The sequence below is a fragment of the Zonotrichia albicollis genome, chromosome 18, assembly GCF_047830755.1.
Source record: "Zonotrichia albicollis isolate bZonAlb1 chromosome 18, bZonAlb1.hap1, whole genome shotgun sequence".
Taxonomy (NCBI): Eukaryota; Metazoa; Chordata; class Aves; order Passeriformes; family Passerellidae; genus Zonotrichia; species Zonotrichia albicollis.
The window spans coordinates 6,242,825-6,264,614 of NC_133836.1; the positions used below are offsets into that span (position 1 = coordinate 6,242,825).

General features: G+C 46.5%; 1 long non-coding RNA gene across 2 annotated transcripts in view; it reads right to left on the reverse strand.

The window, feature by feature from the left end:
• Nucleotides 1-21,790, reverse strand: part of LOC102072421 (uncharacterized) — a 123,235-nt gene that overhangs the window by 20,580 nt on the left and 80,865 nt on the right. The window lies entirely within an intron of this gene.

The following is a 21,790-nucleotide window of genomic DNA, read 5'->3' on the forward strand; positions in this document are numbered from 1 at the left end:
ACACAGTTCATCTCCTTCCCCAGGGAAAGTCTGGGTAACAAAGTCATCCCTGACAAACGTTCACCCTTTTTAGAAACCTTCCTAAGATGTAGGGTTTGTAGCCTCCTCATGTGAGCCATTTGAGTGCTCCATAATTGCAGAAAACACATAACACCTTGGGAAAATCTCCATAATACTACCTCAACCCCATCCTACCATCTGCTTTGGTTTTAGTAATGACATCTCTTAGCTCAGGGAAAATCTCTGACTCAGTATTTGCAGGACAATGGCACACACAGGTATCATTGCAGGGGGAAAGCTTCCAGGAACAAATGGATTTAAAGAGATTTGCTGAGCCTTAGTTGTGAGGTTAACTCTGGATATGAGAAGAAAACACAGAGGGACTGTGAGGCATCAGAAGAGCTGAGTTAGACTAAGAGAGGTGGAATGCAAGAGCAGAGAGGTTCTGTCCTCACAGGCGTTGTTATCCAGTGGAAGGAATGACCTTACAGAGGGCAGGACTGAAACAAAGGTCAGCCTGTGTGGTCAGAGTGCCAGGACAGCCCTTTCTCCACCCCAGCTCTCACAGGTGCCAGCCCACTGGGAACCAGACAGGACCTGGCCACTCTTCAGGCACTGAGCATCCTCAAGGAGATTCACTCATTACTGACTGGTGTGATGTGGGACTCTGTGGTGGAAGGGAAAGCACCTCTGAGTCATCCCTGCCCTGTTTACTGTCAGCAGGGATGCTGAGAAGGGAGCAGCCTCCTGGGGCACCTCCTGCCACAGAGCCACCTCAAATGGCCCAGGCTCTGCAGAGCACATAGAGAGGCTGCTGGGGCCAGGGATTTCCTAGTGGGGAATGGTTCAGAGCAGAGGGAGCTCACTGTGGTTCCAGTTTGCACGTTCCATGGGCTTTCACCTCCAGCAGGTGCTCCTGCATGCCCTCTCCTCAGGAATATGTGTATTTTGGGACACAATTCAACTTCCCTGCCAGGCAGATCAGCTGGGTTCCCCTGTAAAACACTCAGCCAATCCACTCAGAAGGGCTAGTGCCCCTCAATCCCCATCTCCCACTCCGAGCTGCTTCCCAGAGCAGTGGTTGCTGCCTCACAACCTCCTCATTGCTCAGGTCCAGGGGAGAGGACAACTTCTCTCCTCACAGACATTCACATCACCCGTGGTGCTGCACAAACATTCACAGCACCCCTGGTCCTGCACAAACATTCACATCACCCTGATCTGGTCCCACATCCCTCATCCCCCATCATCTCCAAATGCTGAATCCCACCTGGTCAAAGCCAAACCTGTGGATCCAGGGCTTGGTCCCAGCTGAGCAAAGCAAAGGAGAGCCTCAGGAGCACAGAGGCAAGAGGCAGCAGGCACTTTGTGTCCTATTCACACTCACACAAGGGTGCAGCTTGCCAGCATTTGAAAGTTCCCGTGTTCTAATGCATTTTTTAAAATAGGCTTTTTTAAAAGTCCTCTCACACAGAGAGGATTTTTTAATAAAATAGTATTTGAGGAAAGAATAAAGCTGGGATTTTGTTGAGGCCAGAGGGCCCAGATAACACTACTGAGTAATGAAATAGTGCTCAGCTAACCTAATGGGCTTATCTGGATGGTCTGTGGGTTTCCCTTTGTCTCCAAGCCAAAACTTGAGAAAACACCTGCAGCAAAAATCTTATCTGCACTCTTCAGTTTTCTTCCCTCCCTCATCTCCTGCACTGTGTGTTATAAATAGTTTCTTTCCCTCCTCCCACTATCCCATTTATCAGCACAGCACTGGTTTTGTTAAAATAACACTACATCTAGAACTAGGCTCCAAGCCTATTTGGAAGGATTTGTAAGTATTATACATTTCTTTTGTTCAGCAAACAGAAATAAAATGGGAATAAATCTGTGCAGGAGCTTGAGGGTGATAACCTGACCCCCCAGCAGAGACTGTGTACCAACACCATCAGTTCTGGCAATTCTTCTCAGCACTGAGCTGCTCTGAGTCCCTCTCAGGTGGCAGTGCCCACCCACCCAGGGCAGATACAACACACATGGAAAAAAGGAATAATCAAAGAAGTTTAAGGCAATTTTGAGTAAATCAGGTTGTGCTGGCCTGGAGAGCACAAGGGCATCTGAGATGTGTCCAGGAGGCTGTTGTGGATGGTCTGAGCAGGGAACTACTGACTGCAGGGAAAGCAGATCCTCAGCTGTGCTTCAGTGCTTTTGGACAGGAGGATAAAGCAGAGCTCCAGGCCCAGGCACAGCTTTGGAAGAAAGGTGACTCCAGTCTGATGACCCTGAGGAAGGAAAAGCAGGTATTTGGGAGGTATTCATCCTGCAGGTATTTGGGAGTTATCCTGCAGTGGGAGTTACAAGGATAAAATGGCATCTCAGCCCCAGGTAAATGTATAAAGGGAAGAGCAAGAAGAAGAGGACAGAGGATGTCAGGACAATGTGCAAACATCAGAGCAGCTGACTGTGCATACCCAGAAATGTATCTGAGCTGGGATGCATCTCTCTGTACTGCAGAGGCATCTCTGTCCCCCTCATGATGACTCTGGGCTCCCTTTATAGTCACAGCAGAGAAAAGGGCCCATTTACAGAATGATTCATCTGACCTATTTTAGACATTTACTCTAGCCTACAATGACTCATGTCCTTGGGGTGCCCATTTCTTTCCTATAAACAAGAGTCTAGACAAGTAACTCAGATGTAGACATTCACAATTAGATGTCTACGTTTGGACAGATGAATTCTGCCTCTAATGTTGAACCAGAAATCAGCCTAGAAGCTCTGCCAAAGACAGCTCTGGTTGATAGCCACGATAGGGAAGAGAAACAGGGTCATTCATTCTTTTTGATGGTGCATAGCTCCCTGCACAAAGCGCTCAAAGCACTTGCTGAAAGATTAACCATCCTGTGGAGGGCTGTGACAGCATTCCTGGAGCAGCAGCAGGGACCAGGAAATGCAGATTCATTATTGCAACTATTTTTCTAAGCTGCCCCTACATCTCATTAACTGGTGTCAGATCCCTTTTCAATCAAAGTCATTGGCAAAAGGAAACATAAGTCAGGTGAGTCTGGTGTGCCATCGCCTCTTGGGGTGGTTGGTGATGGCACAGAAGTGCATTTTGTGTGGGCTTTCACTCCCCCAGCCTTGAGAGGCCACAAGACAAGCTGGTGGCAAATCTCTTGCTAATCCCGAGGGTCCTTTCTGCTGTCAGCAGAGTCAATGCTGTGCCTTCCACACTGGGGCTCTCAGAAGCTCCTCAGGCTTGGAGGTAGCTGGCAGGATCTTGTGATGCTTTAGGAACCAATAATCTGGACAAGTCAGGCCAGACCACTGGGAAGAGTTTTTGTTTTGACAGTTTTAAAGTGTTTCTCATTTCAGCCTGTCAGTCTGATTTCCTATGGCTCATACATTCACACTGGCTGTGTCTCCCTCAACAACTTTGAACTCATTGAGCAATTTCAGCCAAATTTGACAGAGAGATAACAGCCTCAGAGACAATTCAGTTCCTCAAAGGTTTGCAAAAATAAACATCCACGTAAAGGAGAGAGATGTTATGAGTAACCTCAACTGAACAAAAGGCTGCAACGTGAGCTCAGCCTTGAGAATCAGCACCAGATATTCCTCAAGGGAAGGAGTCTGTGCAGATCACTCAGAGCCCAACCCTGGGAACAGTTTTTCTGACCTCCTCAGCAGCCCAGAGCAAACTAGTTTTACCCAGCAGCCACAGAGCACCAGGGTTTTTCTCCAGGCAGATTTGGTAAGAATCTGTTGAAGTTTGAGCACTCAGATTTGAAAAAGCAGTTCTGTTGGGTGGGTGAGTTCTGTTTTAATGATACATCTTCAGTTTCAAATGTGTAAAATCAGGATAGTTATTCCCACAGAGCTGAGTTTTGGAAGGGAAAGGTAAACATTTTCTGATTTAAAGAGTGTGATAGGGAGGCTCCCCTGCCATCACATCCCCAGGACAACACTTCTGTGTCAGCAGGGAATTTGTACACTCTGGGCCAAGTTCTGCATGGCTCACTCCCCAGTCAGAGGCAGGTGCCAAAGGCTGTGGGGGCAGCCCTGCTCCCAGAGCCCTGGGATGCAGGGAATCAACCCTGATTACAGCTGGGTGCCCTTCCCTCTGCATGCCAAAGGGACTGCCCTGCAGCAGAAGAGCAGCAGGAGAATGAGTGAGGAATGAACCCTTTCCTCAGCACCACACAGGGCCACGGGCACTGCCAAGGCTGGGAGCTGCAGAAGACTCAACTCTGTGTGTTCCCCTCCTGCCCAAGTGGTGGGAGCAGCCCCACATCAGATCAGGATTTCATCATGGGCAAACATGGGTTTTTCAACCCAAACCCCCCAGCTTCTGGGCACTGCAGGGCACAGGCTGTGACAGTGAGGACTGAAAGGGAGGAAGTCTGAAATCTGCCTTTCCCACATCACCCCAAGCTGCAGCACCTGCAGGACAGCTCTGCAGCCCCAGAGGAAGCAGTGCCACCAACAGCCAACACAGGGCTCTGTTCACTGCTGCAATCCAGCCCTGCACAGCCAGTGCCTGGAAAATTCCTCCAGGCTGCCCCTCTGGTGACCCCCCAAAGTGATGAGGTTTTATTCCCTGTCTGACTTTATCACTCCCACAAGTGGCAGAAGCCAGAAAAGACCAGAAATGTGTGGCTTGCACTGGGCTGCCACAATTTTGGCAAAAATCAAAACAGGATCAGGAGTAGGGGGCTGACTCTGAGGGAAGAAGCAAATAAAAAGTTCCAGACATCCTGAAGTGCTCAGACAACTAAGGCAGGCTGAGAAAACACAGATAAGCCAGAAACCCCCATTTCCCACTTGCCAGAGCTCTGTGAGCTGGAGGAGAACTCAGGCACTCCCTGCTTGGCAGCAGCTCCTCACCATAGACAGGGGACAGCAGCAGGAGGGGAGATGCTCCTTCAAGGCTCCACCAAGATCATTTACACACACTCCAGTCACACAGACACCAACTTATTTTCAACACATCTCTTTCCCCCCAGCACAGCTTCTGCAGTTGAAGCAGCACGAGTGGTGCATCTCACTGCCTCATTTATTTTAAATGAGATTTATGTTGGCATTACAGAAACAAAGCTGTCTCCTTTTCACAGCCATAACATAATTGGACAGAACCAAAAGCCCAAACGAGGCTCTCTCACCAGCTCTGCTGTTCCTGCCAAAGGGCAGAGGAAGATCACACCTCAGGCTCTTCTAGGTGGGTCCTTCAGCACTGCCCAGTGCCCTCAGGTGCCATCACATTAGTTCATGTGTTTAGTTAAGGTGTTTAGGGCATGGGTTGGACTTGATGATCCTGAAGGTCTCTTCCAACTTAGTCATTCTGTGATTCTCCTATGACACATCAAGGCTGCAAAGCCTCCTCTGAAGCCCAGAGGAGCAGGGAGCTTTGCCCAGCCAGGGATGTGCAGAGTGTGGGAGAGGCTCTGTGTCTGCAGCCGGGGGTGATGGTTCCTTCCACGCTGCTCTGCTGATTGATGGCTCACCAGGAGCTGTTAGCGCAGCAATATCCCAGCCCTATTTACAGACATCTCTGCACATTTACTTTGTCACAAGTAAACTCTGCACACGGCAATAAAGCTTAAGGTAATGACTTCTTCAGCACAAAGCCAGCAATTTCCTGTCAGCTTGCTTTACAAATGGCCAGCTCTGGGCCTAATTTCCAACTGTGGCTCCAAAGGTGGCTATGCAAAGTGGGGGTGAGGGGAGGGAGAAACTCCAGGCTGTGCCACTCTGAGCCATGCTAGCCCTGCTCTGAAGGGTGAACAGGGTGGAGCAAATCCACCCCGTGCTCACCCACAGTCACAGTTTTCCTTTTTTCCCATCAGTAGGAAAGCCAGGGAATGGCAGCCCCAAGCCTTGGGATAACTCCCACATGTTCCTGTAGTTCTGTGCCCTTCTCAAAGCCAGCCTGGCTCTGTCACAGCTGCTGTGACACAAGGAGAGACCACAGTGGGTTTCCTCTCCAGAGACCTGTGTGAGGGAGATGCAGGCATCTCATCCCTCTTCCCACAGCATCCTGCAGCAGTTCCAGCATGGCCTGGGTGGGATTTGTGTCCACACTCCCTCCACCATGCTCAGCATTACCAGAACCAGCGCAGATCATCAGCCTGGACAGATCATCAGCCCCCTGTGTGGGCTTCAGCATCTTTCTGTGGAGCAAAGGGAAACGGGGCAGCGAGGCCACAAACCAGGGCTGCAGATCACCTGCACACAGCTCACTGCAGGCACCCCACTGCCAGCATCAGGGACAGCAAAGTGGGTACTGCTGCTCCCTCCTGCAGCATCAACCTTCACGTGCTGAAACTGTGCTAAACATCTCCAGCCTCCTGCTATAATTAGTGCAGAGAGAGGATGTCTGAGAAGAGGAGTCTATTTTAGGTGTCATGAGTCACCTTCCAGAGATGGGGATTTTTTTTTTTTTTTTTTGCACTGACCATATAGAAAGATCTGAAAGTAGATACTTAAAATAGACAGCATAAATATGCATTGAAAGCTTGGAGCATCCTGCCCTTTAACTGGGTTATGATGTTCCTCCTTACCAAAGGGTGTGAAAACACTTTGTCACACTGAAATCTAAGCTGCTGCACCTAGGAGGGCTGTCAGCAGCCAACTCAGGTACAGAGGGGACAAGATGATCTGGTGGAGCTTTTCCAAACCATCCTGACCCAGCATCCTCATCCCACTGGAAAACAGCAAACTGCTTTCCAGTACAGACCTGAACGGTGAGAAAACAGCTTTGGTGTTGTTGAAAAGTGGGGGGGGAAGTTAATATATTTCCATTTGTGAAAAAAGGGTCAAAAGATCAAGAGCTCTTGCTGGCTTGGTCTCCAAAAGGCAGCTCTCTATGTAATGTTTTCATTTTAAACTGCAGCTAAAAGGTGAGGAAAATAAAGACGGGAAAAGGCATCCTCTTGATGCATTAGGGGAATGGCTGCAGTGAAGCCTCAGAGGTTTTCCACACTGCAACCCATTATTTGGGGGCTTCCCATTTTCCTCTTATCTTCCTAGTTTTTCTGATTTTTCCCACTCAATGTTACTCTACCCTTTTACAACAAATTCAGACTCAAAAATTGCATTGGCTAAAGGAAACCCCTGTGTTTTCAAGAGCGCAGTCTTTAACATTTTTTGCTTATTCTTATTGAGATCTCACTCCCATTGTTTCATTTCTACTTTGAAACCCCTCAGTCTCCTGTTTCCAATATGAGCTGTTGTCATTATTCCTTTTTTATGCCCATTCCAATTCACCCTCCTTCAAAGTTCCTCCTTTACCCTCCCAGCTTCCATGAAGACTCCCTCAACCCCTTTCTGCAAATACTTCAAAGCTTTACAGAATGAGCTGTGCTTCAGCTCTGCATCCTCTTAAACAGCTCGCTGAATATGCTTCTTGTTATTTTTAAGAATCTGTTAGAATTAAATCCCTGTAAGAAATCTGCCACCATTGTGGGGGAGAGCACATTAATCAAAGACACAAGCTTCTCCCCAGCTGCCTGGGCAGGACCCAGCCTGGGATTGATAAATTGCACCTGGAGGTAACTAATAAATCTGAGAAGTCATTTGCTTTTTATGAACAGGAGCAGCAGGAGGTTCAGCTTCCAGAGGAATTTGGGTGGAATGTGGGAGCACATTCCTGCTCCCACTCCCCTGCTCACTGTCACACCTGATGTCCAGCCCTGACCACTGCCAGGCACAGCAGGTCCTGCCATGCTTGGATGGGGAATAGTTCAGGGAATCCCTGAGGTTTCTCCTCCATCTGCCAGCACAGCCTGCACTGCTCTGGCAGGAGGGGAGGATGCCCTGGCCTGCAGCTCTGCCCAGGACAGCAATTCTGCTCCTGCCAGGGGCTGTGACAACTGGAGACAGCTCCTCCATCCATCCCTGCCTGTGCTGGAGGAGGAATTTTGCTGTTTTCAGAACCTCCTCATGAGGGACTTGGAGGCGAGGTCTGAGATTCCCCAGCTCCTGTCACCTTCCCCCTCATCATGGTCTGAGCAAAATGTCCCCACTCCCCACTGAGCAGGGCCTCCAGAAGAGCCCCCCTTGTGCTACAGCCTCAACACCAGCACAGGGGACCCTGCTCTCTGTCAGCATTGCCATCCTGTACATGTCAAATAACGATCCCATGGGCAGCTTCCTCTCTCTGCTATCCCTGTCCACATTTGACTGTTACCTCACAAGTTTAGCAAACACATTCCTTGTCTTTCTTACTTGGAAATAGTAATATGGTGCCCACATCATAAAAATCTGCAAGAACTAGGATAAATCATTAATTACACATCTGATCCTAGAAAATACTGCAAATTACTTTGTTCAAAAACATGGGGTCAGTGAAAAACCCATCCTCTGTAGCACTGCCCAAATGTTATTTCCTGTTTTCCCCAGATCACAAACTCCCATGGTGAGCAGCCTTTTGTACCCATGCGCTGCACAGAACTGAGCACAGAGCTCTAGAAAAACACACACCAACCACCTCCACTTCAGAGAGCCAGAAGGGAGGATCAGACAAGATGTGATCACAGCAGAGATCATACCCGACATGGGTTAAGATGTTTCCTCCCTCCCTCTCTTTTTCTTTTCATGTGAACATCATTAGGGCAGCCTGGAAGAGCTTTCCTGACACAAGCAGTGCTTTTTCCAGAAAGCCAGGACCAGGCATGGGCAGCGGAGCTTAGCTCCTGGGCACAAAAGGAACAATCTGCTGGCATTGATCTATTGTGGGAAACAAATGCTTTTCTGATACATTAGAGCACAATTTAGACACCACACTTCAAATCACAAAGCTGCATTGCAGCTTGTATTTCCCCGCTGACCTCACTGCAAGAGAGGATCAGAAACATGTTTGGAAATTCAGAAGTGTTTGGGGTCATGCTGAGAAAGAGGCAATCCTTATCCTGCTCCAGGATGGGCTGGCCTCTGCCAAGGCTCTGATTCAGTGACTGTCAAAAATATCTCTGCTATCCAAATATCCCTTTTTTCAAAGTCATTCTCTCTGCGGTCAGGGAGAATGAAAGAAGAGCCTTGTCTGCACCTCTCAGTACCACACCTGGGGATAAATGTGTCCCCTCCCCTGAGGCACTGTGCAACAATTCCCATTCAGCTGACATGCAGGGACACAGAGATCAGGATGTCACATCCAGTGGAACTCCTCCCATTGCTCCTGGCCATGTCCAACATCCACACCACATCCATCACTGTGGAACATCATCCACAAATCCACCCCCTTGGTCATAATCAGCAGCTCTGATTTTTATTTTCCCTTTCCTACCCAGGGCTGCTCTGATATTTGTTCACAACACGGGCTGTGTATCACACCAGAGGGGAATTACTTACTGCCAATTATTACATTAAAGTTCAAGTGGAACGATGCACTAATTGTCTTGTTATAGCTATTAAAGCTCTGGTGTGCAAGCAAGGCACTTTTCAGATTATCTGCATCATCTGTGGTGACACATGAAGCATAACGTGATCTGCTAAGAAGCAATTGCTGATACAGTCATGGACTCTTTAATAATATGTACATTAAATAAGCAGATATTATATACAAATCTAATAATAATTAAGTATATATGTAAATAATAGAAGCTTTCAAGTTCAAGATTTGCTGGAGATTCTGCAAGCTCCTGCAAGCAGCTGCTCTCTCACTGCCTAAGCAAAAGTCCTTATGAGGTACTGACCAAATCCAAACTTTTAAAAAGGAGCAAATACAGCAAGAAGTACCACTCTAGTAAGAAGAGGAGAGATCTCATCTCTTCCCAACAGGACACTGGCACAAAGGCAGCCCAGTGATCCCTGCCTTGCCCAGGGTCTGATCCCTCACTGGAGGGTTTTGGGTGTAGGGGAATCCTGGTGAGATTTCATGCAGCTCTGAGCTGTCTTTGGCATCTTTGCAGGGAGTTAATTCCCTTCCTTCCAAAGGCCTCAACAGGCAGATAAATGTGTGAGCCGCTCCAGGGATTTCCAGCTGGAAATGGGGTGAGGTGATGTGAATGGCACCATGAATTTCTTGCAGCTAAGAAAATAACCTGCTGTCTCCCTGCTTCCCAGCACTGGATCAAAGCAACCTCCTGGATCATGGTGTCATGGTCAGGGACTCAGCAGGAGCCAGCTCTGCTGCTCAGACATTGCATGAACATCTCGAGATATTAACAGGAGGTAACTAACTATTCCCTCAAAGCCATGTGTACAGAAGGAAATATGAAAGGGCCAGAATGGGATTAAGTCAAGTTTAAATGGCAGCTGCAGGGTTTTATCCTCAGTCAGGTTCTTGTACAAGCTCTCTTGCAACTGCTTATGATGTTTTTCCAGAGCTCCAGCTATACTCCTTGTCATAGAGCAGCTTTGGGGCAAGGCCATTCCCTGGCCAGATTCACACTGAGGTGTTTTACACCTGGGACACGAGTCCAGCTCCCAAACACACAACTCAGCCCAGCACAGTGGGGTCTGTGCCTGGAAAAGGCCTCCTCAGACTGGGGACCATGTGTAATACATCCCACTCATCCAGAGACACAGAGATCAGGCTGTCACATCCAGTGCATTTCCAATTTCTGGACTCAGACATATCTGAAGCAAAATAGAGATTAAACAAGGAGCACAAAGTCCCCAGCCCAAAGGAGGGGGATCTGTATCACCCTACCACATCCACCAGGTACCTCTGCTCCTTGCACAACCTCCTCATTATCAGCAGATACCTCCCCCACTATTGTGTGACCAGAGCAAGAACCAAGATCTAAGTCTTTATTTCTTGAATTGCTCCTCCGCTGGTTCAGGTTGAGGATGCCAGCACAGCAAAATCTGTCACCAGCAGCTTCCACTGGGGATGGCTGAAAGCTTTTAGAGATTAAAGGAAAAAACATGAAGAAGGAATCTCCTTTCTGTGCCAGAAACACACAAAAAAGCTTTCCTCCACAATGCAGGAGAGGATGAGGATTTGGGGGGCCTATTCTAACCCTCAGTAAAGTCAGTGAAAATATTTCCTGATTATTTCAGTGGGCCCAACAGAGGAAAGAGTAGTGCTTAAGAAGTCCTTTAACCTTTAACTCTTCAAGACCAAATCTGTTCAGATTGCTACTTTTGTGGGTTTGGGGAGGATTGATTGAGAAGAAGAGGCAGATAAGAGCTGAGTTTCCAAAAAAAAAATAACCATTGTTTTCTTTGTGACTATTTGAAACTGTAGCTTAATGTTATCAATCCCTTGGGCTGGTGCAGCTTGGTACCAGCTGGGACTGTGCAGGCTGGCTGGTGTCACCACTAAAGTGTGATCCTGCTGTTATGGCATTGCCGCAAAGGGAGGGCAAAGCAATGAACTCATTTGGGCATAATCTTTGGTAAAACAGAGGAAAAAAAGTGTGAGAAGAAAGTGGTATTTTACAAAGGGGGTAATGAGAGATTCAATAATATTCAGGTATAAACAGGAGCTCCTCTAAACCACCCAAGTTAAACTCCAGTCTGAAAACATTTTACAGAAACGATGCATCACACTAGACACAAATTGCAACTAAAACCAGACAACTTTTTGCAAGGAAACAGCACTGCAAGCTAACCAAACAAATGGCTTCGCACAACTTCAGCCCCAGCTTTGTCTTTCTCCTGGCCTGGGTCCCCTTCCAGCACACAGGGCCCTCTCACAACAGCCCACACCCGTGTGCCTGTTTGCAGGGATGGAGCCACCTCCTCCAAATCCCATAAATTCAATCTGATGTGGAACAGACAGCTCCAGTGAGCCCTGAGGAAGGCAGCAAACCCTCCCAGGGCCAGCAGGACTCCTGCTGCACCTCTGAGGTCTGAGAGGGGACAGCAATGTGCCAGCATCCCCCTGTACCCATCAGGGTGTGCATTTCAGCCCCTGGGATGCACCAACTCAATTACCACCCACACCAACCCATCCCCTGACAGCCAACAGAGCTGCAGGTTCCAAACCTGTAAGGGGAAGGAAAACACCACCAAATAGATTAGCTCCACAGTTGGGCTCTTAATTATGGGTCATTTAGTTCAGTTAATCAATAGGCAGACTTCTTTAACCGGCTAATTATGCCAAACTGCTTCCACAATGAGCAGGTTTGCTGCTGGTTGTTAACCATGAAGGGATAATATTTCACTGTAAAGATAAGAACGCTCCCAGTCCTCAGACAAATGCTTTGCAGTCACAGGCTGCAAATTTAACCCATTCCACACCAAACAGAGGCTCACAGCTGGAGCAAAAAGGTACCAGCATCATTGGCTTTCAGGGCTAAAACACCAGAGTGAATAAAGCCTGGAGTGAATCACTCAGATCATTTACTCTCCAAATCACTCCTGTTCAGGCTAAAAAGGAGCTAAAAATTATCTATGCAAATCAACCAGCTGAACTTCTTGGTGGCAGCCCTGATAAAAACCAGGCAGTCTCTGCTGCCTTTCAGACAAGGAATGCAATTCCCTGCTTTGCTTGGTTGCATGAGACAGAGTCTGGAGAGCCAAGCCACATCCTCTTTCCAGACCCTGCAAGAGCAGATCAGCATGCAGAGGAGGAGGTCTAGGCCCTCATTTGTCAAAACAGATAAAAGGCCAAGACAACCTCTTGTAACTTTTAGTTGTTTAGAAAAAAAAGAACGGATTTTGTTGCAAACTTGAAGAACTGATTACTGGATTCAAGGCCTCTGTTGAGGTCATCAAATAGTTCTTGCAATAGAGCAAGATAAGAGCTAAGTGACAGCAAAAGTTTGTGGCTGAATTTCCTGGATATTAGTTTTAACAGAACAAAGCAATCTGTGCTCGGGGTTTGCTGGCAAATTGCTGTAACTGCAATAACAGAGTGCTGAGAGAGCATCCCCAGGATGTTGCTCTGCCAGCCTGGCATCCCTCTCCCATTTCTGGGGTTTCAGACACCCCTCTCCTGGAGGGTTCCCAGCCCAGGATAACTGGGATTGTCCTCAGTGCCTCCACTGGCTGCTGAATGACTGCAAGGCAAATCACAGCTCCTGTCCTACCTGTATCCCCTGTTGTGATTTCCCCATCACATTTTACACCTTCAGAGAAGATGAAACAGGAAAGCCTTATAAATATGATTGCCTGGCAAAAGATTTTGAGAATATGGAAACTATAGGTGAGATTGAAGCGAAAGCAAGCTTTGAGATACCTCAAGTACTGAACAACTGGAAAACAACGGTGTGGCTGGCTGAAGGTGATCCCCTTTTGATGGAACAACACCCTCTGCTTGCAGACAGGTCCAAGGGTCCCAGCAGATCCTGCCAACTTGGCAGAAGGGGCCCAAAGTGGAGTTTTTAGGGTTTAAAATGTAGCACAGTATGGTAATGTAATGATTCTGATTGGCTGTATGGAAATGCTATAGGATTTGTATGTTGTAAATTGGTTAGTGAGAATTAGAATATTCAACACAGAAGATGATTTATTGTATTGTAACGGGAACTTAGCTGTCTTAACTCTTACCTCTTACTCTTACATCTTGTCTTTTACGCTCTTACCCCTTTTACTCTCTTATGCTTTTACACTCTTACCCTCTCATCCTCTCTCCCCCTCTCTTCTCTCGGGCCTGCTCCGAGCTGTGGCTGGCAGCTCCCAGCAGGGCCCTGCACCCAGGCCCTTTGCAATAAACCCCAAATCCCAGCAGGGCCCTGCACCCAGACCCTTTGCAATAAATCCCAAGTTCCCAGCTCTGGCTGCAGACATCTCTCGTCTCCATCTGTCCCAATCATGCTACCCCCATCAATCCTACACACACCCACCTACTGGCAAATCTCACCTTGGCTTTTGCTGCTTGAGAAAGCACATTTGTGGGGCATTAAATAAAATCCCTGGCCTAAAGAGCTGGCTAAAAATTTATCTGCATGGAAAAGTCACACTGCTGTGACTTACACCAGGGTGACTGATCCAGTTTGATACTGCCATAAAAATTCAATGAAAGCAACAAATCCTTTTACCAGTAGTATCAGCCATCTTTGTGAGGAGGAGAGTTCAATGATTTGAGCATTCAGAATCATTTTAGAATAAATCACTGTGTGTTTAATTCAGCCCATCAGCCAGCACAAAACTTGTATTTCTGCAGTTCTTGGTAACAGGGGAATCCTGAAATGCAGTGCCTGGGGCAGAGGATGGCCCACAAGCTGCCTCTGTCACCTCTTCACATCTCTGATGACCTTTTTGGGACCACTTCACTGCATTCTCAACCACAACAGACCTCAATAGGTACAAAAATTAAGATTTTTACCTTTGCTCTCCATCACCTTCTTTTTGGCATGTGAAACTGCATTGTTTCCCAAAGAAGCAAGGCTTTAACTTCAACATTTGTCTGCCATCAGCTCTTTCTAAAATATGCTGTTGAAGTGCAAGCTTTATGTAAGCTTTACAGTTTTAGAAGCTATTTTCTAACCTCCTAAAACATTAAAAACATTGCAATGTTGACTGGGGAAAAAAAAAAGGAACAGACTTGTGGAAAAACAGGCATTGCTGAATCACTAAAAAGATCTTTAAAGAGCAGTAATGTTTGTATCCTAAAGTGTATCATCTGCAGAATTTTCTTGCTGAAAAACAGGGTTCTATCAAAAAGGACTGCAGTTAGATTCTAAGGGAGTTTAGGCAGAGCTGCAGGATCAGATTCCAGGCTAATTCCATGTTTACTCTGGAAAAAGTGCTACTGAGATTTAAACCCACTATTTCTAGTACTATAAAACATCACACATCCCCACATGCAACTGATTTATTAAACTTTAGTGCATCTGCCAGCAGCAGGAATATCAAACTAGAAACTGGGAAACAGAAGCTTAATAGTTCATGTTTAAGAAAAAAAAAAATCAAGACTGTTTTTACCCAGATCATGAGAAAACAATGGGATAAGGGGTATTCCTTTGGGACATGCAGTGCTAGATTGCAGATGTGATTCACAGAGACATTCAATCAGATGGCACATCAAAAGCAATGGTAAATTACACGTCTTCAATAAAAAAAGCCATTAACTCATAGATAGTTGGCCGCAGAGGAAGGCAATTAGACTTAGCATTATTTGTTAAACAACAGGCACAGGATGATACATAGTGAATTTTTTGCTGTAATAGCCATTCCTGGTCATTGGTTTTGAAGAGAATAAATCTGTCACTTGAGTGAAAACAATTGACAGCACCATTTATTACCTTGCATGCTCAGAATAACAGCACAATTTCCATGTTGCCCTTTGGCACTGGGACTCTGAGCTAGCCCAGAAACAAAGCAAAAATATCTACAGACCTGGTAGCAGGGATTTAAGCAGCAGATGACCTTATGGGGTTTATTTAAACTTCTATAATGGTGCACTCTTGTTCAGCCTCTGGTTGTAGAAGAAATAGGTTCTTCTGGAGAATCCACAGCCTTGAGACTCTGAAACACAAAGGGTCATGCAGAGGTCTCTGTGTGTAATAGTTCAGAGAGTAATGTTTTAGCTCTGATCCTCTAAGATATCTCCGGGGAATTAAAGATATTTGGTTTCCTTTCAGAGGCTTTAAAGGGCTGGGTCCATCAAAAAGCAGGAAATTTTCCCCTAGCTCATGAAGATAAATCTTTGTGCTAAACCTTTCTTTTCCATATGAAAAGGCCAGGTCCTCGGTACATCCAAACCATTTAGGCCAATGGAAAATAAACCAACAAAGTCTAAGGGAAACATTATAGAATAGAATATACTCAGCCAAAAAAGAGGCTAAATATCCCCAAGATGTTGCCTTTGACTTTGTGGCATCAGTTTTTGGCTGGTTTCTTTTTGAGAAGGTGTCCTATGGCACCTGTTACAAATACATGAGACACTCAGGTTTGGGTTCAGTTATAATGGAGGAGAAATCTGAAAACAATTTTGGAAAGGCATTTAAAAGGGATAATTAGCTCTTTGAATCCAGTAGAAACACTTAGGTTGAGAGCTATTATAAACCTCTACAAAGCACTTCTGTCTACTTCAGCAGCAAAAAGTTGTCCAGAATGGGTAAACTAAAAGTACCTTACACTCACCCTCATGGAATTAAACTGGGATTTCAGGTCTGTAAATGGATGCTTGGGACAGCCAGGTGCTGGCAAGGCTTTCTCTCTGCTCAGGGAGGTCTCCACGAGTCCAGCACACCCTGCAAGAGCCAAATCCCAGCTTTTGCCAGCACAGAGCCCTCAGTTCAGCAGTGCCCACTGCAGCTCAGAGGGCTCAGCTGCTCTTCCCTTGGGCAGCGATGCCCTGAGCCTGAAGGAAGGCCAGGCCAGCACCCAGCAACCCCTCTCTTGGTATTTATAATATATTTATTTTATATTTATATATAATAAAAGTATATTTATAATTACCATTATAATTACCATGCACTCTGGGCTGTTTGGTTTCATTTTCCACCAGTTCAGGTCAGTCTGGCCATTTCCTGAGGAACTCCACCAACCCCAAGCACTGCTCTGCACGTGGTGAAATTCTAGGGGGTTGTTACAGCTGGAAATACCATTTATATTTTCAACTCACACCTTGTGCCTTTGTGCCTCCTCCTGCAGCACCCTGGTCCTTGTAGAGCTATGAAGTACCTGTCACTCTGAATTTTCCTACTCTCAGCATTGGGATATTGTTATAATAAAGTCAATTAAATCCTGGGTTTCAAGACATTTTAGCCCTGTGCTGGTACGGAACATTTGCAAACATCCAGGCTATATCTGCTTTCCTGGTGTTTTTTTTCCCTAATTCCTGGAGATGCTAACATATAACCAAAATGTCTTTTTTTTCCTTTTGTAGCAGTTGTCACCAACCTGTACTTATGTTGTCAAATAAACTGCTGATACAGGTGTATTATTTACTTCAGTTTCTAGCAGGGCTGAGAGCAGAGTTTCTTTTGTTGTTTTTTTTTCTTTCTTTCTTTCTTTCTTTAAACACACAGCATAAAATCCCACCTGACTCACATGGCAGTTCAGAGCTCAAAAATTCCCTAAATCCATGTGAATAAACTGAATGACCAAGAAACACATGAGAGGGTTCTGGACAGCCCAGGACCATGAAAGTCCCTGTCCATAACAGCAGACAGAAACCACCAAACAACCACAGCTCCTTGCTACAAACAGCAAACACCTAGAGGTTTGAACCTCTCCCTCTCTAATAAAATCAAGAAAAAAAGGCTGTAGGTAGGGATTATTTAGCTATTTAGCCATTCAGCTTCCAGTCAGAACAGCCAGGGCCAAATGTGGTAGATGTTCTCATTTTTACAAAGAGATTTACACAGCAAAACTCTGGGTAATGGGATTTATGTTTTACTTTATTTCCTCTTCCTCGGGTCAAACAGAGAGATCTTGAAGAGGAATTATGCCTGGTCTGTGGTGTATAAGGTGAAAGCTAGATGTCCTCACATTCAGAGTTCTCTTAATCAGGCCTGAAATTCTTTATCCAGTTCCCTTCATTGTGCTCCACATCTGCTTCCCCTTTAAAACAAAATTTGGCAGTGGATGAAGCAGCACAATACCAGGCTTGTGGGGCAAACAGAGGTCACATAACCTGTCTCTGCCTGTGGAGTCTAAAAGCAGAGTACTTAGTGTTATTAGCTTTTCTGCATGAGTGATCAGTCCCAAATTGGACATATGGGTGCCATGGACAGACTGATAAAAGTAGCATTTATTTTTTCCTGAGTGAGCTATTTACTACTTACTTGGAACTGCAAGAGCAACTGCAAGCTCTCCTGCAGTGATGTGCTGCTATCATTCTTTGTGATAAGGCTGAAACCATTAGGCAGACAATAAACAAACAAACAAACAAATAAATAAAGGGGAAAGTGCTCATGTAAATGCTAGGGGAATACTTGAAGGCAAACTGGATGTCTGCTAAGAGAAATGACACCTCTAAATTTTGTCCTTCACAGGGCTACTCCTGCTACCTCTCTGTAGGGATATTTAAAGATATAAAATAATCTTTTACCTATTTTAGGTAGGTATTTACCTTCAAAGGCTTTACTACACCAGGCAGCTTCCATTTCTGAAACACAGTCAAATAACAAAATGCCCAATTCTTGCACAGTTTTCCTTCACAGCTTTTGTTTATCCTTTATTTCAGAAATGGAGAGACAAAATCACAGCCATGCTGTGCCAGGCAGCACAGCTGAGTTTCCCCATGTACAGCTGTGGGACTTTGCTCAGAAGAAGAATTAAAACCCCACCAATGAATCACATTAAAGCTCAGATGACCTTCAGCAAGTCCCAGAAATTAACTCTGACACTTACACCCACACACCCTGTAAGGCAATGGGAAATTATCACCCAGCTTTGACACGTGGTCTTCCCAGGCCTTTTGCTGTTCAGATGAACTTTCTCTGGAGCTGGAAAGTTTCTGCCTCCTGGGGAGCAGGGCAGCTGCATCCAACAGGGGCACCTCTTACCAGGTCAGGCCAAGCAGTTGTTCCTGAAGGTGAATTTGAGGCTCACCACAGCCCTTCTGCACTCTTCCCTATTCTCAAGTGTCTGGAAGGAACTGAAAGAAGCCATGTCCTGGAATCAGGGAAATCAGAGCAGGGCACTGCCTTCAGCCCAGTCATGGCCTCTTGCATCATGAGAGAGACCCCCATTTCTTTAAAACACTCCCTCAGCTTCTGGTTTTTGGTTTCACTTCCCTTCCCTACCCTTTGACACTGCAGACCTCAAGTTAGGACTTGAGCACCCAGGAGCTGGCAGGCAGAGAGACCTGGGTCATTTCTGCAGCCAGACCAGCAGTGCAGGCACACCTGGGTCACCTCTGCACCCAGACCAGCAGTGCAGGTCTGAGCACCTGCCTGACCCAGGACTTTGAGGAGCATCAGCTTCATCACAGGATGTAAAGCAGAGAACAGTCAGAGTGCTCTGAGATTCATACTTTGCACTTCCCCAGGTGATTCCCTTTATAAGCACTGTCCTTTCTATATAGCAAGCATGCCAACCTACATGAACACTTTGCTCCAGAAAAATCTTTTCCCAACCTCCACCCCCAATAGGGGCTGATGGTCACTGCCCTGTCTCAGCACAGTGGACACCAAAGGAGCAGCACAAGAACCAAACTCTCTACAAAACAGAGTTTCCAGAAGCCCCCATATAAATCATCTTAAACCCACTGAAATCACAGCCCAAGCCAAAAAACTGTTCCTCTTAACACTGGGACATTTTTATTTTTTTTTTTTTTTTTACTGGCAGATTAACTGGAAAACTGTTTTCATTTCACATGGCTTTACAAGTTGCTCCAAGTTGTTTGCAGCCCAGCAATTTGAAATGTCTGCTCCTGCAAAGCTGTCTACATTTCTTGGCACAGCTGAGTTTTCCACTGCAGATCCCATGAAATTAATCTGGTCTTTAGAAAGTGAAAGTCAAACGAGGAAGTCCAGTTGCAGTTATAGGAATCTTTTCATGAGCTTTAATAGAAACTGAGCTAAAGACTGGGATAACTCAAGACTTTGGAACAGTCCCCAGGCTTGAGACAGCAGACATGGGGAATGGATTGCAGTAATTGATGTTTTGCATCCCTGGATAATGCTACTCCCAGCTCTGGCTGGCCAGCATGGAGCACATATAGCAGAGCCATGTCCCACAGGCTATCTGGGAGGTTGTGATGGTTAAAATATTGTGGATTAATAAATGGAGACAAACAGGACAGGCACACACCCACCCCAAGCACAGTGCACATTTTATAGGTGCCAGGATGCACAGCGTGCTGGCCCTGGCAGTTTGTGTCACACACGCCACGTGTGAACCACCCACACACTGCAGCCCACAGGGAAATCTCCTCAGTGGTGCATCCTCCCAGCCTCATCCCCAGCTGCAGAGACAGCACAAACCACAGGGTACAATGTCAAGGGAGGCAGCCAGCCCAGGTCTGGGATAAATCTCAGGACCCAGACACCTGGCAGGTCACCTTGCTCTGCTCCTACAACAGAGGCTTTTGCCTCTCTGGTGGAGCTGCCTCCAGCAGCCATCCTGCAAGAGCTTGTTAAAACAAGCCCAGCAGCACCACTGCTCCCCATGGCAGAGATTTGAATCATGAGATCATAAACAGGGCTGATGGGATCATAACTAACACGCCCGACAGCTCTCGCTGCTCGCTGCGCTTTTGTCTCGCACTCTGGGGACAAAAGGGGGCTGAAAGAGAAGCCCAGGACACGTCCCTGCTGCCTCAGAGGTGCTACTGGGCTTGCTGGGCAGCAAACACAGCTCTTGTAGGGCACTGGGAAACAAGCTGCTGCCTGCAGCTCAGGCAGGAACCCAGCCAGGTTCCCTCCCAGCACCGCAGCAGGAGCCATGAGGGGAGCCTGGCATGGAGGGAGGGGGCAGAGAGTGAAGCACAGCCCATGCTGGGCTCTTCAGCTCTGGGAACGTGGGAATCACAGTGAAAGCTGATTCTGTGACTATAACCAGAAAATGAGAACCATAATGAGTCATAAAAATGAAGGAGACTGCTGAAAATCAGCATGAACTAGGAAAATACACTTCCTCTCTGGATGCAGGGTAGCAATATTTCCTTAGCTGGACAGGTAAAACACTTCTGGGGGTCTGCAGTTGTTGGGTTAAGAGAACTTCTGGGACTTGTGCAACCAGGCCATGCTCAGGGAAACAAAGGCCCATGGGGTAGAAGGCAGGAGCAGCTGCAGGAGCAGCCCAGCCCAGACTCCTCTGTATGGGATGAACACAGATCAGCCCAGGCTCCTGCCCGGCTGAGTGGGGCCATGGCACAGCTGGGGACACCCTGCAGCATCCCTGGGGAGGAAGGATGGCCCCAAACTGAGCCAAAGCTGGCCCTGGTACCCCAGGTGCAGCCCATCATCACTCACATGCAGGTGAAGCTCTCACACACTCATCCACAATCAGCTGCTCTGGGGTGCAAGAGCCACCCCAGGCAAGGTGTGACCCCTGCCAGGGAGGTGGCATCTCCCATTTCTCATGTCCAACTGCACCCAGCTCAGGCTTCCATCCAAGGGCAATCCAAAAATGCAAGTGGGCTTCAATCTCATGGAACTGAAAGGAGATGAAGCTTTTCTACAACTGCTGATTAGGTTATTTTCATGGATAAAACATTAATGATAGGTTTTTGGATGGTAAATTGGTATGGGAGGAGATGGATTTTCCAAGGTGTCAGAACATTTTGTTTCAACATTTTTCAAAATGGAAATGTTGACATTTTGCAAGGAAAAAAAAACTAATTTAGATTTTAGTTTAATATTAAATGTGGATTCATCAAGAGGAAAACTCCAGAAAATGATCCATTTTATGTCAAGCATTTTAGAACTTAGGTCAAAAAGAAATTGGGGTTGAGATTTGTTTAATTAATTGAACCCTTCTGGAAAGTACAGCTTTCAGCTGGCCTGAAGTGATACAACCCAGTTTACACATTCAGGCATGGAGACAGATAATTCTGCATTCAAATTAAAGGGAGGTGGGGGAAGATAAACCAGCTTGAAAGAGCAGCATGTACTGAAACACAAGGAATAGGTTGGGAGAGGGAGTGAGATGTACAGGACTGAACAGTGCAGATGTCAGGAGAGAATATTCTAAGCAAAAAAAAAAAATGTGTACAAGTGCATAGACCCCACTGGAAAGGGATAGAGGATTTGGCATTATAGGGGGAAAGTAGGATGCAGAAGACAAGGGGCTTTGCTAGCATGCCTTAATCCCTTTGCATCCTCAGGCTAAGCCCAGCTTCAGAAGATATAAATGCTTAAATAAACATGAGTCAATTTATTATTCCTCTGTGTTTCAGATCCTCCTCACCTTCTGCCTGGCTCATTTACTGCAATTAAATGCTTGTAAACAGATTATACCCTGAAAGCTGCATTTTCCTGGGAAGTGGTCACCTTAACCTCCTCTGCTT